The 12,763-nt window shown below is 45.2% G+C and overlaps 1 protein-coding gene across 4 annotated transcripts in view; it reads left to right on the top strand.

The window, feature by feature from the left end:
• The window catches only part of Grk5 (G protein-coupled receptor kinase 5), a 213,559-nt gene that overhangs the window by 134,756 nt on the left and 66,040 nt on the right, over window positions 1-12,763 (top strand). The gene's annotated exons all lie outside the window — the stretch shown is intronic.

The raw sequence follows: 12,763 nt of genomic DNA, 5'->3' as shown, positions 1-12,763 counted from the left end.
AGAGATGGCTTCATCAGTATTGTGCTTGCTGCACATGCATAAGAACCTGATCTCCAGGACCCATGCAGAAGGCTAGATGCAGTAGTGCATGTGTCTATTCCTGACACCTAGGAGGCAGAGACAAGTGGATCCTTGGAGCTTTCTAGCCAGCCAGTCTAGCTGAATCGGTGAGCTCCAGGTTCATGACAATGTATTAGAAAATATAGTGGAGACTAATTGAGGAAGAAAACCCGTGTTGGCCTCTGGCTTCCCCACATATGCTCATTCACAAGCGTGTGTATTCGCTCACACACACATTATACACACACATAACCATGCTCATGCACACACAGTTCCAAACATCAGTGGATGACAACTCTAAGCAAGATCTAGGTTCCTGCTCTCCTGTACTAGATCCTGGTAAAACACCTTTCTCCCCGGATCCCTGTGTGGAATGTTGGCCATTGCATAAGCTCTTATGCCTGTGAGCTAAATTCACTCTTGAGCACCTCCAAGTCCTCATGAGACTAAAACCAGGCTAATCACAGGTAGAAGGCTTGAAAGGAGTTGATGTAGTTTGATACTTAATCACTAAAGATCTGGGTTTTCCATCAGGCCAAACCCATGGTGGGCCACAGGAAGAAATAGAGGCTTACTAGAGAGAAGAGTCTAGAAGGACAAAATAACAACTTCCTACATTTTTTTTCTCTGCATACCAAGAATGAGGGCTGAGGGGCAGACTGAGTTTCATGCTAAGACTCATTTTTTTTGCACCAGGTTGAGAAAGAGTCCTGGGCACCCATTGGTGAAATGCCTGCCCTGAATGCACAGGCTAAGGCTGTCTAAGTCCAATTGGGAATCATGTTGAGGAAAATCATGTTGAGGGCTGAAGGACTGCCAACCCAGAGACTTCAGGACTTTTGGGAAGCCATCATTACCTCCACCTTCCCAGGCATTTACTTCTCAAGCTGCTTTTGGCTATAATGCTGTTAGCCTCACTATATACTTGCCAGTGACCCAGGAAGAAGCAGGGACACCTGGTTAGGGGTGGGGAGGATAGCTCAGTCAGCTTGTGGAGGCTGCTATTTGGTTGGCTTCACACACTACTTTACAGCCTGGCCTTCCTGTAGTTTGTGTTATTAGCTCATTGCTCCAGGTGAAGCCAGTTTGGGCCCTGGAAAGGCAAAGTGGACCCAGCTTTGAAGGATACAGAGCCTCACCCTGCCTAAACTCTTCCCCAATAGGCCTGCATATCCAGGAGCAGAAATGCTTAGAAAAAGATGAAGCTCTAAGAAGTGCAGTAACCACCACTGGGCTCCACAGCCACCTGTGCCAGGGCTTGGCTTGGCACCCAAGAGAAATATTACCTTGAAGCTCATGCTTACAGATGTAGGAGGAGAGCAACAGAATGGGCTTAAAGATCTCAGGGGTGGTGAACTCTCTTGGGGCTCTGATGTTACACTCACCAAGAAGACACCCTCCCTGTGGCACTATTAAAACAGGAAAGTTCATGGGTGTTGGGTTCAAGGTCATATAAGGTCAGAGGTGGGGCCAGAGGCAAAGTCCAGTTCCCTGGTCCATCATTGTTCCCTGGGGTGTGCTTTTCAAAAAGCATCAGGTCAGGCTGGGCTCAGGTCTACTTCTTGATTCTAGGAGCTCTGCACCAGATTTTTTGCATTGGGTTGAGAAAGAGTCCTGGGCACCCATTAGTGAAGTACCTGCTCCCAATGTCCCAGTAGATGTGGTAGTTCTGACTGGTATCCAGAATCCAGTGAGCCACCTGGGCCTCTTTCATTGCTGTTGGATGGGAGGCATATTAGTAACAATTACCCATCACCTAGGGCTTTAGGGTAAACCTTATTTCCAGCAGATTGACCACAGAAAGATGTTGAGGGAATGGTCTGAGCTTTGGAAATAGGATTGTTACTTCCATTCATTTGCTGCTCCATTGCTCATTCGTTTTGCATATGCACCTATGCTGCTGCTTGGGTCAAGTGCTATGGCAGGTGCGCAGTAGTGAGCCAGACCTTACAGGAATATAATGTTGGAACCACCTGGTAAACTTTCACAAAACATTCATTCTGCTCCAGTGTTGATATAGTCTGTTTGGGTGTGCCCTGGGCATTCCAGCTTCTAAAACGGTACAGGTCTGAATGGAAATTTCATTTCATGAAGAGGAAACAAACAAATAAGCAAACAAAGAAAACAATTGAAAGAGTGCCCCTGTAAGTGGATGGTATCCCTAGGATGGTTGCAGCAGGGCCCCAGGGTAGAGAGCAGCTTTCACTCTAAGCCAGCCTGTCCTTGGTTGCTCTGTGGCAGCCCTGGTCCCAAGTTGCTGGGAGGTTCTGCCTCAGGCTTGCAAAGTAAAACAGAGTTCTGAACACTATAAGTTTCCCACCCCTGAGCAGAATTGGACAGCTGGCAGTCACAGATCTTTGCTTTCCAGGCTCTTCATTGATTTTTCAGCTGGGCCTTTAGAGGTGTTTTCCTTCATCTGTGAAAATTTCAACATTATAAAAATAGAAGCAAGCACAGGTCATGCATTTGTGTGTTTCCTACTTGCACACAGCTTTCAAAAGAGCCAGTACTGATGCACCAGGTGACTCTTCTGTCACCAGGTGTCATGTCCTCTGATTAGTTTGCAGGAGTGAGGCTTTCAGACACTGAGAAGCTTTGGGGTAGAGGAAAGCAGTTCATATTCAGTGCTTACATCCTCTCCTTTATGAATTGGTAAGAAAGAGTCAGACTTGGAGCTTAGATCCTGATTCTGTCCCTAGTTCCTCCTAGGATTCTGGGCCCATCATCCCCAGCTGTTCACTCTGCCTCTTAATTTACCAGCTCTTTTCCCCATTCCCACTGTGAGAAAATATCCAAGTTCTCTGGTTTTCTGTACTTTAAGAATGAGGAGGAGTTCATTGCCTGGCTCTGGGGTTATGGTATTTTAAAGATGTCCCAGTGGGAATGCCATATCTCCACACTCTGTCAGTCTCAGCTCTAGCCCCTTCCTAGACTACCTTTCTGATGTACTTGAGAGGGTCAAGCCAGGAACTTGCCCCTGCAGTCCCTGGCACCCAGTTCCTATTTCCTCAAAGCCACAGGCAGGCACTCTTCCTTTCCTCCTCCTATGGGCCCCTGAGCTCCAAAAGCTGTTAATTCTGACACATAGTTTGTCCAAGTGCAACCAACCCTGTAAAACCTGGGCTTTACATTTATGATATTTCAAAGCTATGTGACAAGCACAAGGCATTAGTAAAACTAGAGGCTAGAATTAGGGGATACGAGGCACAGGAAGATGGGGTTTGGTGAGGGTGTGTTTGTGTAATGTGCCATATGTCATTTTTATTCATATAAAAACATCACTCTTGAAGTAATCAGAACCTGCTCAGCTGTTAATGACAAAATACCAAATGTTTCCCTTTTCCTGCTCTTTCCAAGGCGCGGACTGCAAGGAGCTGCCCTTATGCAGGATGCTATCATGCCTCTCCAACGTCATAGACTATTTTTCCTCAGAAGAAAAGCCAGACTGTTTTTTCCAGCTTTGGCAAGAGGTTTTGAGAGAAAGCTGATTTCAAATCACTTTTTCTGTTTGTTGTATCAGACCTGTAATATGGCAGAATGGTGCTCATGGACTGTAATCCATTCTCCACATGTGTTTCCTACTATCATAGGGACTGTGAGGAACTTACCTCCTTGCCAATAACCTGGTGCTTCAGGGAAACAAACTTAAATAAAGTACATTGACATGGGTATCTAGCTGGCGGAGAGATGGCCGCAGGAATCCCTTTTAGAGGCACCACCCCCCCCATTTACCATAACATGTGGTTTCATTTCAGAGGGCTCTGGTGTTAGCATTTCCATTTCCTCAGGAAGCCACATTTCATTCTTGCTCTAATTCCTGAAATGGAACGTACATTTTCCTTGGCCCAAGTTCAAGGAGTGCCTGGAGCAACAATGAAAACAGTTATAAGCAGGTTTCAGTCATGTTCACCCCTCCCTACTCCACCACCCATGTGTGTTCCTTGCTCGATTAAGAAGGATTGCCGCCAACTCTCCAAGAGCCAACAAGGGTGTTGGGTGGCCACTATGTTTCACTCAGGTCTTGTGACCACCACAGGGGAGCCCTGCTATTCTCTATGCCTGTGTTCTGGCTTCTGTTGGGAGATCTGGTTGCCCTCTAAGTGCCCACACACCACAGAGTCTTAATTAAGAAAGTATGTTCCCATTTCATGTAACTGGAAAAGAATGAAAACAATGACAGCATTTATTTATCTTCACTATCAATATCATTCCTGCTTCTGAGTCTTAAAGGAATTATCTGGGTTGTAAGTTTTGACCTCACACATGAGCTATTGAGAGAGTGTGGCTTCTTTCAGAGAGGGTTTCAGTGCAAGGCAAAGCTGGTAATAGAGCCAAGCACCTCCCAGAATTTGGATCCAGTGGCTCAAGGACAGAGAAGTATAACTCAGCCTGAGATCCTGCTTTCATTTGTCAGAGAGTCAAACCTCTTTTCATTGGTTCCATTTACTTATATTTCTGAGCCTTCAAAGCAGTAAAAGCCATAATTTCGATCATCTGTTTTCCTGGCTGCTGTTCACACAGGACAGACCATGTACTGGGACTGGGTTAGGTGCTCCTATGTGTTGCTGGTAGCCCTGGTGGCTGCAGGTTAATTGATTGAGTGTTCCATGGAGCAGCTGAGCCCAAGACAACCTAGTTACCCAGGGCCACTTAGTGACTGTCAGCATTATTTCTGTAGGTAGTTGAGTAATCCTGTTATAGAGAATCAGTCTCAGGCACTGTGGTCTCTACACACTAATATCATAACCACCTGCTATGAAAGATAGACCAAATCCACATCCGGCTGAGGACCTATGAGCCAAAGGATAGAGGTAGCACTCAGATCCCAGTGTATCACTAGCTCTGTAGGAATTCTCACCCAGTCAAGCAACCCTGTCTACTTCTGGAATACAAGAAGGATTGGATCTTGGATATTTCTAATCTGTTGAACTGATCAGCAGCGGACACATAGTTTCTAGAATCTCTGTGCAGTTCCAGCTTTGTGGTGGAGGAGGAAGCAATACTTGCTTGTGAGTGGTATAGGAGTTTGCCGTAACAGAGCACTTAAGAACAGGCAAAGATTTTGTAAATAGGCTTTTATTTTGAGTCATCAAAATACTGTTCAGGGCTGAAAGGCTTATTAGTCAACCCATTTTTGTTGTAATAAATGATAAGTTTTGGATCCCCGGTTATTGGGTATCCTCTGCTGCCGATAATAATAAACCAATTAAACAAAATTAGTAAGTACAGGTTTAATCTGAGCAGAGCATTCCTGGGTGGTCCCAGGGGGAAGAGGAGAAGCCATGAGGGAAAACCACAAGGGGAAGTCTTGGGCCTGACCTTAAATATCCTCCAGGGGTGGAGCCGCTGTAACATGAATCATAAAAAGGTCTTATTAATAAAAACAAACCCAGGGCCAGGTATTAGGGTGAATACTGGAAGATCAGAGAGACAGAACACAAACCACAGCTGACCTCACCTCACCAACACTCAGCTGATCCTGTATCCTCGAACTGGAAACCTCTGAGTCCTTACCTGAATGAATCTCAGCTGAACTGCTAAAAGCCTAAAAGCTTAACCAGGCTCTAGTTCCTGGTCCTCACACCTTATATACCTTTCTGCTTCCTGCCATCACTTCCTGTGATTAAAGGTGTGTGTCACCATGCCTGGCTGTTTCCAGTGTGGCTTTGAAATCACAGAGATCCAGACGGATCTCTGCCTTTGGGATGCTAGGATTAAAGGTGTGAGTGCCACCATTTTCTGGCCTCTATGTCTATCTAGCAGCTGTTCTGTTCTCTGACCCCATTTGTTTATTAAGATGCACAATATATTGGGGAACACATTATCACCACAAGCTGCTGCATGGTGGGCGTTCTCAGGGGTGGGGTTTGGAGGGGGCAGCTCCAGGAGAGATCCCCAACAATAAACTAAAACTAAAAAGCCCAGCAATAGAACACATGGCTTCAGGTATGGCTGGATCTAGAATTTGTGTGTTATCTGGGACACTGCTCAACTTGACGCAGCTGCAACTTTATTTTGTCAATTGTTTTTTGTCAATTTTTTCCCTATATTAAAAAAAGATAGGTGCCAGCAGCTCCAGGTGTGTCTGTTGCTAAGCCTTTAAGATTTCAGGAAAAGTCCTATTATGATGGTGCACACCATTAATCCCAGCACTTGGGAGGTAGGGGCAGGTGGATCTCTTGAGTTTGAGGCCTGGTCTACTGTAGAGAGAGTTCCAGGATAGCCAGGGCTACACAGAGAAACCCTGTTTCGAAACACACACACACACACCCAAAAAAAGGAAAGAAAGAAAGAAAAAGATTTCAGGAAAAGAAAAGACCAAACAGTTGCTTTTTAAAAGAGTAACTGCTGTCTGTGGTAACATGGTGTGGATCCAGGTGCATGCTCACAAGACACCTCATACTCTATGAGTACTAGGCAGTCAGGTGTTAAAAGGCTTACATGGAAAGTTGTGAGTGTTGTGAATTTATATATGTGTCTCCATACATGATGTACATGATGGGCTAGAAATTTAAGAGTGTTCCTCCCCTTAGGAGGGAGGAACTATTCCAAACTGGAGAAGCATGTTAGGACACAGATCTGGGCCCCAATTTGGGAATTCAGATCCTGTCAGTCTGAATGAGCCTGGGATCTCCAGTTCCTAGAGGATGAAGACAAATCCTTGCTTGGAGTAACACTGCCCTCGAGTGAAACTACAGTTAGGATTTTCTCATTTTATGGTGGAAGAAACAAGCTCAGAGAACTCAGGTTGTGTGACTAATTTTTTTTCTTTGCTTTGGTTATTTTTATTGAAATGTTACTGCTTACCAGCAATGCAGCCATCAATTTCAAGTGTATAACTAAATGACTTTTTGTAAACATGTACAGTCACGCAGTCACTTTAGTCATGACATAGAACATTTCATCCAACTAGATGTAAAACAAAGGATGACTAGATTGCTACTCACAACTCCAGGGAGGCTATCTAGTAAAGAGGACCCTAAGAAAGACACAGGGATTGCCCAACAACAGAGAAATGGATGAGATCTACATGAACAAACTGGACGTGCAGGGGGGGGGTAATAAAGGGCAAGGGTCGGGGGGAAAGAGAGCTTAGAGGAGCGGGAGATCCCAGCTGGATCAAGAACAGAGAGGGAGAACAAGGAGAGAGACCATGATAAATGAAGACCCCATGGGAATAGGAAGAAGCAAAGTGCTAGAGAGGTCCCCAGAAATCCACAAAGATACCTCCACAATAGACTACTGGCAATGGTTGAGAGAAAGCTCAAACTGACCTACTCTGGTGATTGGTTGGCCAAACACCCTAACTGTCGTGGTAGAACTCTCATCCAGTGTCTGATGGAAGCAGATGCAGAGATCCACGGCCAGGCCCCAGGTGGAGCTCCAGGAGTCCAGTCGGCAAGAAAGAGGAGGGATTGTATGAGTGAGAGATGTTGAGACCAAGATTGGAAAAAGCACAGGGACAAATAGCCAAACTAGTGGAAACACATGAACTATGAACCAATAGCTGAGGAGCCCCCAACTGGATCAGGCCCTCTGGATAAGTGAGACAGTTGATTAGCTTGAACTGTTTGGGAAGCCTCCAGGCAGTGGGACCGGGACCTGTCCTTAGTGCATGAACTGGCTTTCTGGAGCCTGGGGCCTATGCTGGAACACTTTGCTCAGCCTGGGTGAAGGGAGGAGGGGACTGGACCTGCCTTGACTGAATCTACCAGGCTGAGCTGAATCCCCAAGGGAGTCCTTGCCCTGGAGGAGATGGGAATGGGGGGTAGATTGGGGGGAGGGCAGTGAGGGGTGGGGAGGACAGGGGGATCCGTGACTGATATATAAAATTAAATTATAAATTTTTTTTTTAAAAAGAACATTTCATCCACACCCAGAGCTCCCTCATGCACCCCTGTCATGAACTCCCTGCTTTGATTGTTCTGATTTTGGTTTCTGTAGATTTGTCTTTTTTGAGTTTTAGACTTATGAGATCAACTGTGCATGTGCTTCTTTTGCTTCCAGATCTTGGACCCATACAGTGCCACTTGGGTTCATCCATGCTGTGTTTGCTGATGATGTCTAACTGTGTGGCTTAAGTGTTAAGTGGTATTTGTTTGCATGATTGTGGCACGTCATGGTTTTTCCTATGTTTATTGATATATGTTCAAGACCCTCTGGAGGGTTTTGGTTCCACCTGGAATGGATTTGGCTGGCTTTCCTGACTTCAGACCTGCTTTCCTTTACTGTTGGTCATATACTCAGGTTACAAGCATGTTTTCAGTACTTATTAGCTCCTCCTTAGGTTTTTAAAGACAGCAGACATTCCCTGGCTTTAGGAAGGAGGCAGCTATGTTAGAGGAATCAGGTCAGCATCATATTACATTGTAAAGGGGTTGGAGGCCCAAGGGCTTGGGGACACGGATTAGTGTGTGATCAAATTGTGACCTTCCACCTTCTTTTGTAAGTAAAGTTTTATTAGACACAGCCAAACCTATAGACAATTCATACAGTGGCAGGGGGACTTTCATTACAATTCCATTGTTGAACAACTATGACCCAAACCATATAGCCTTCAAAGCTAAAATATTTACTACTGGTCTTTAAAACTTTTTGCTAACCTTTGCCTTAGATTCAGGGAAGGAGACAGACACTAGACTAGGTATTACCACCAGGGGTGGACCAAAGCAGAGCTTTGGAATACTGAGTAAAATTGAGCTTCAGTGTTGACCTTGGAGTCTGCCTTGAGACCTCTAATCATTTGTGAAACTGGCAGGCAAGGAGGGCTCCAGTCTGTCAAGTGACTCTCAGCAGCTGGTCATTCTTACACCTTTATTTTGTAGATGAAGAAACTGAGGCGTAGAAACTCAGGCCCATGATTACTTGGAGTGACAGGTGAGACTGCTTCTGCCAGTACCTTCCCTCTATAGTGCCCTTGTATTGTGAGAGGCCCAGGTCAGGGACCCAGGTATTGCTAGGGGAAAATTCTGAGGACAGGGCCTTTGGTCTTCTTGCGCCCTCTGTTGGTTGATGTCTTGGCAAACGTCAGGCTGACCTGGGAGGATGGAGAGGGAAGAGGCTTGCTGTGTGTGCTGTGTTTGAACATAGGTATTGAGACAATTACACTTATCACCAGGTAAATTCATCCTCCCACTCAACATGACTTAATAATGCTTGTTCCTTTGTTTCTTGCCCCTATCCCCAAGCACCTTTGTTGTAGAATATTATTTCAAGGTGTGTTACTTTTGTTTATACTCTGGAACGTTTGTTTAATGATGCAAAGATGTGTTTGAGTAAATAAAATTCACCTGCAGTCAGGAGGCTGCGTCAGCAACTAGCTCACAGGAAGTGGTATGGAGGAGCTAGGTGAGAAAGGGTTTATAAGGAGGGTCAAGGCGCAGCACAAGGGCTTTTTGGAGGTCACGAGCAAGGAGAGGAGGTGAGCTACTTGCTATTCAACCTCTGAAGAGCAGAATTCCACCATAACCTTTGAATCTTGAGTTCTTTAGAGGGAGAGAGGTTTAGTTAAGTTGCCTTTGTAGCTTTTCGAGAGTTGACTAAGGCCCTTGCAGCCTGACTGCTGCTGGTAGTGTCGAAGTTCCAGTTGCTGATTCAGACAGCTGTGGCTTAAAAGGCAGCAACCATTTTTAAAAAACGACAACACACCTTCCACTTTATTTAAGCCATTTCTTCAAGTCTACTCTGTGGCACCCTGTAGTGGTCATTTACTCTGCCCTGAACTCAAGAAGTCACCTTTAAAATTAGAAGAATCTTCTAGTACAGAGAAGCAAGAAACCTTAGACGAGAGTATAATGAGTGAATAAAGGAAGAAAAGGAACAAAGTTGGTATGCTTGGGTGGGACATGCCAGTGATGTACAGGACCCAAAGCAAAATTTCAGGTCTTATAGCTGGTGTGTGTGTGTGTGTGTGTGTGTGTGTGTGTGTGTGTGTGTGTGTGTGTGTGTAGTGCATATGCAGTGTGTATGTTCCCCATATGTACATCTTCCCAGATTTTCCAGCTAGAAGAGACAGAAAAGGTTTCTGCCCTCTTGACACTTCCCAGGCAACACTGAAAACCTGATTGTGTATAGCACAGCCAGCAACTGCTGTAACAGAGAGGGTGTACTCCAAGGGCACCCAACTTCATTATCATCAGACTTTGCAGGAACTATCTGTCTGCTCTTCACATTAGTTCTTGCCACACTGAGAACTTTGCTTTGTACTTCCTCTTGTCACCTTCCCTTTCCATATTCTTCCTCGTATGACCTCATCCATTCCAAAGGAATCTCAGTTCCACTTGCTTTTGTGGATAAAAATATATAATCCTTATTGGAGGCTGAGAAAAAAGTCTGGAAATATAATTACTGGTTCTTTTGTCCCTTCCTGGCCAGCTAGTAAGTAACTTTCTTGCTTGGAATCTTCTGTATGGTTGGAAGAAGCAGTGAAAGGGGTTGGGGAAGTGGGTGGTCCTGACAGCTTATGTCAGAATCACATAATGTTTATACTGTGCCTGTGTTTATATCAGCCTTGTTTCCATACTGACAGGAAACACCATATGTAGGGGAAGAAATTCTGTCAGATGAACTCTTAGGGAATCACAATATAGTACATGAAATCTCATAATTGCTTTTGGAAACAGGGTTACATTGCTCAAATCAAATAAGAGGTAGGTGTAAAGATTTGTTTTCCTTCCCCAGGAGGTATGGGGGGCTGCTGAGTTGGAGGCAGTGAACAGTGGGGCTGAGCCTTGTGTTAACAGGTGCAGGCTAAAGACCTGCCATGAACCACAGTGGCCAGGATTCCTCCTGAGGCTGACAACCATACTCATCTGGCATGCCATTTCATAACTGTCACTTGGAATTGTGTCTGCTCACCCACATGCACCCATGTTGTTCTTTTATCCAAGTAACTCTCCCCTCTACCCCCCCAGAACCTGGCATACACTGAGGCTAAATGCTTGATGGACTGGCTATTTGTGAACCATCTGTGCCTGGAGATGTGGAGCCTGTGCCCACATTGAAGGGCAGAGTTAAGGCAAGAGTCCAGTGATGGTCTGGATTGAAGCACCTAGGAAGGGGCCACAAAGAGGATAGCTTGGCATGGGGCTTATTCATGTTGATCAAAGTGTCCACTTTATAGAAAGCCACATTTGTGAGTGAGTTCTACATATATTTATAACCTGTGAGTTTCTACCAAAATAGCCATGCTTTTGAGCCGTTTGCTCATGAAAAGAACAATGTATGTCTACTCTTTGTAGTTACTGTCAGATATGAATGCCCAGGCCTCAGGCTGGGCTTTAGCAGCATGGAAGGAAAAATAAATCTCATCAGTCTTAAATCCTCAGGACTCTAGAGATAAGCAAGCCTCTTTCCAGGAAGTTCTAGAAGCAGCTCCAGGGCTAAGGTCACATGCACTAACCTTAGTGGCTAGGTCTAGGGCATGGGCCACTTTCTGAACCTATGGCTGTGGCCAGGAAACAGGCCTCCAATTTGGCTATTACTGAGTCAAGTGCCCATGCTTAACCTTATCTTTGTGATGGGGAGAATGAAGGTTCTGATTGGATGGGGATGTGTCATTTGCCCATTCTTTTTTTTTCCCCCCTTGGGACAGGGTTTCTCTATATGTCCTGGAACTTGCTCTGTAAACCAGACTGACCTCAAACTCACAGAGATTGGCCTGCCTCTGCCTCCTGAGTACTGGGATTAAAGGTGTGTGCCACCTCCTCCTGGCTGCATTTGCCCATTCTTGAACCTGTCATTATGGCTGGAAGACAGATTACTCTGTTTTGCTAGGTCTGAGTCACAAACCATCTTTAGAACTTGGGTGGCACCAGATCCCAGAACCAGAAGGTTTGGTGGGGATTTGTTCAGACTTGGAGAGGATGTTCCCTAGCAGAGAAGATGGGATAGACTAAAGAAAACTTACATCCAGGCTAATAATAGGTCTCCCCTTGCTAGTGAATGGTTGTCCCTGCTCCATAACTGCCGAGGACTCAGCCCTTCCTTTCCACCAAGTTGCTTCCAGGCTCTATCAGTTTGAGGACAGCTGCAGATTAGAAGGCCAGAGCATCTGGGACAGCATGCCTCAGTGTTCATTTCCTCAAACATCCTCCAGCCAAGGGAAACTCAGAGAAGCTTAAGTGTTATTGCTGGGAAAGAATCCTAGTCTTGCCCCGAATATGCACTTTTTCATATGAGGAAAAACAAAGAGGGTCAAAGAGAGGATAGGGTGAGCAGTTGAGGTAACAAAACATCCAGAGCTAGCACTCCAGCTTCTGGTGTTGGATGGCTCACCCTGTTTCTTCTTCAGAACCCTCTAAGTGGCTGAAGGGTAGTCACTTCCTATTTCTATGCCTGTTCCTCTGGGAAGTGCAGTTTTTATTTGAAGCATTCAAAGAGTGGGCTTTGTTCCAGTGGGGTAAAAATGGAAGAAAAAAAAGGCAAAAAAGCTCAATGCAAAATTATATCTACTAGGATGCTTTGAATTATAAGTAATTTAGGACTTTTTTCAAACTGCCCTAAGCAATCAGTTTTTCAGATGTGCTGTGAGCTTCAGGCATGGTTTGCTCCAGATATCTGGATATTACCAGGGACAACTCTATTTGTCATTTTTCTCAGTTCTGACCTCAGGGTTCAGCCTCATTCTCATAGCAGCTTTCTACACAAGGTTAAGGACACGGTTATAGGCACTGGCTTCCAGAGCAAGAAAGAGTACTAACTG

Source organism: Peromyscus leucopus, chromosome 1, assembly GCF_004664715.2.
Source record: "Peromyscus leucopus breed LL Stock chromosome 1, UCI_PerLeu_2.1, whole genome shotgun sequence".
NCBI lineage: Eukaryota > Metazoa > Chordata > Mammalia > Rodentia > Cricetidae > Peromyscus > Peromyscus leucopus.
Note: the sequence above shows the minus strand (reverse complement) of the source record. Positions and strands in the feature narration are given on the sequence as shown.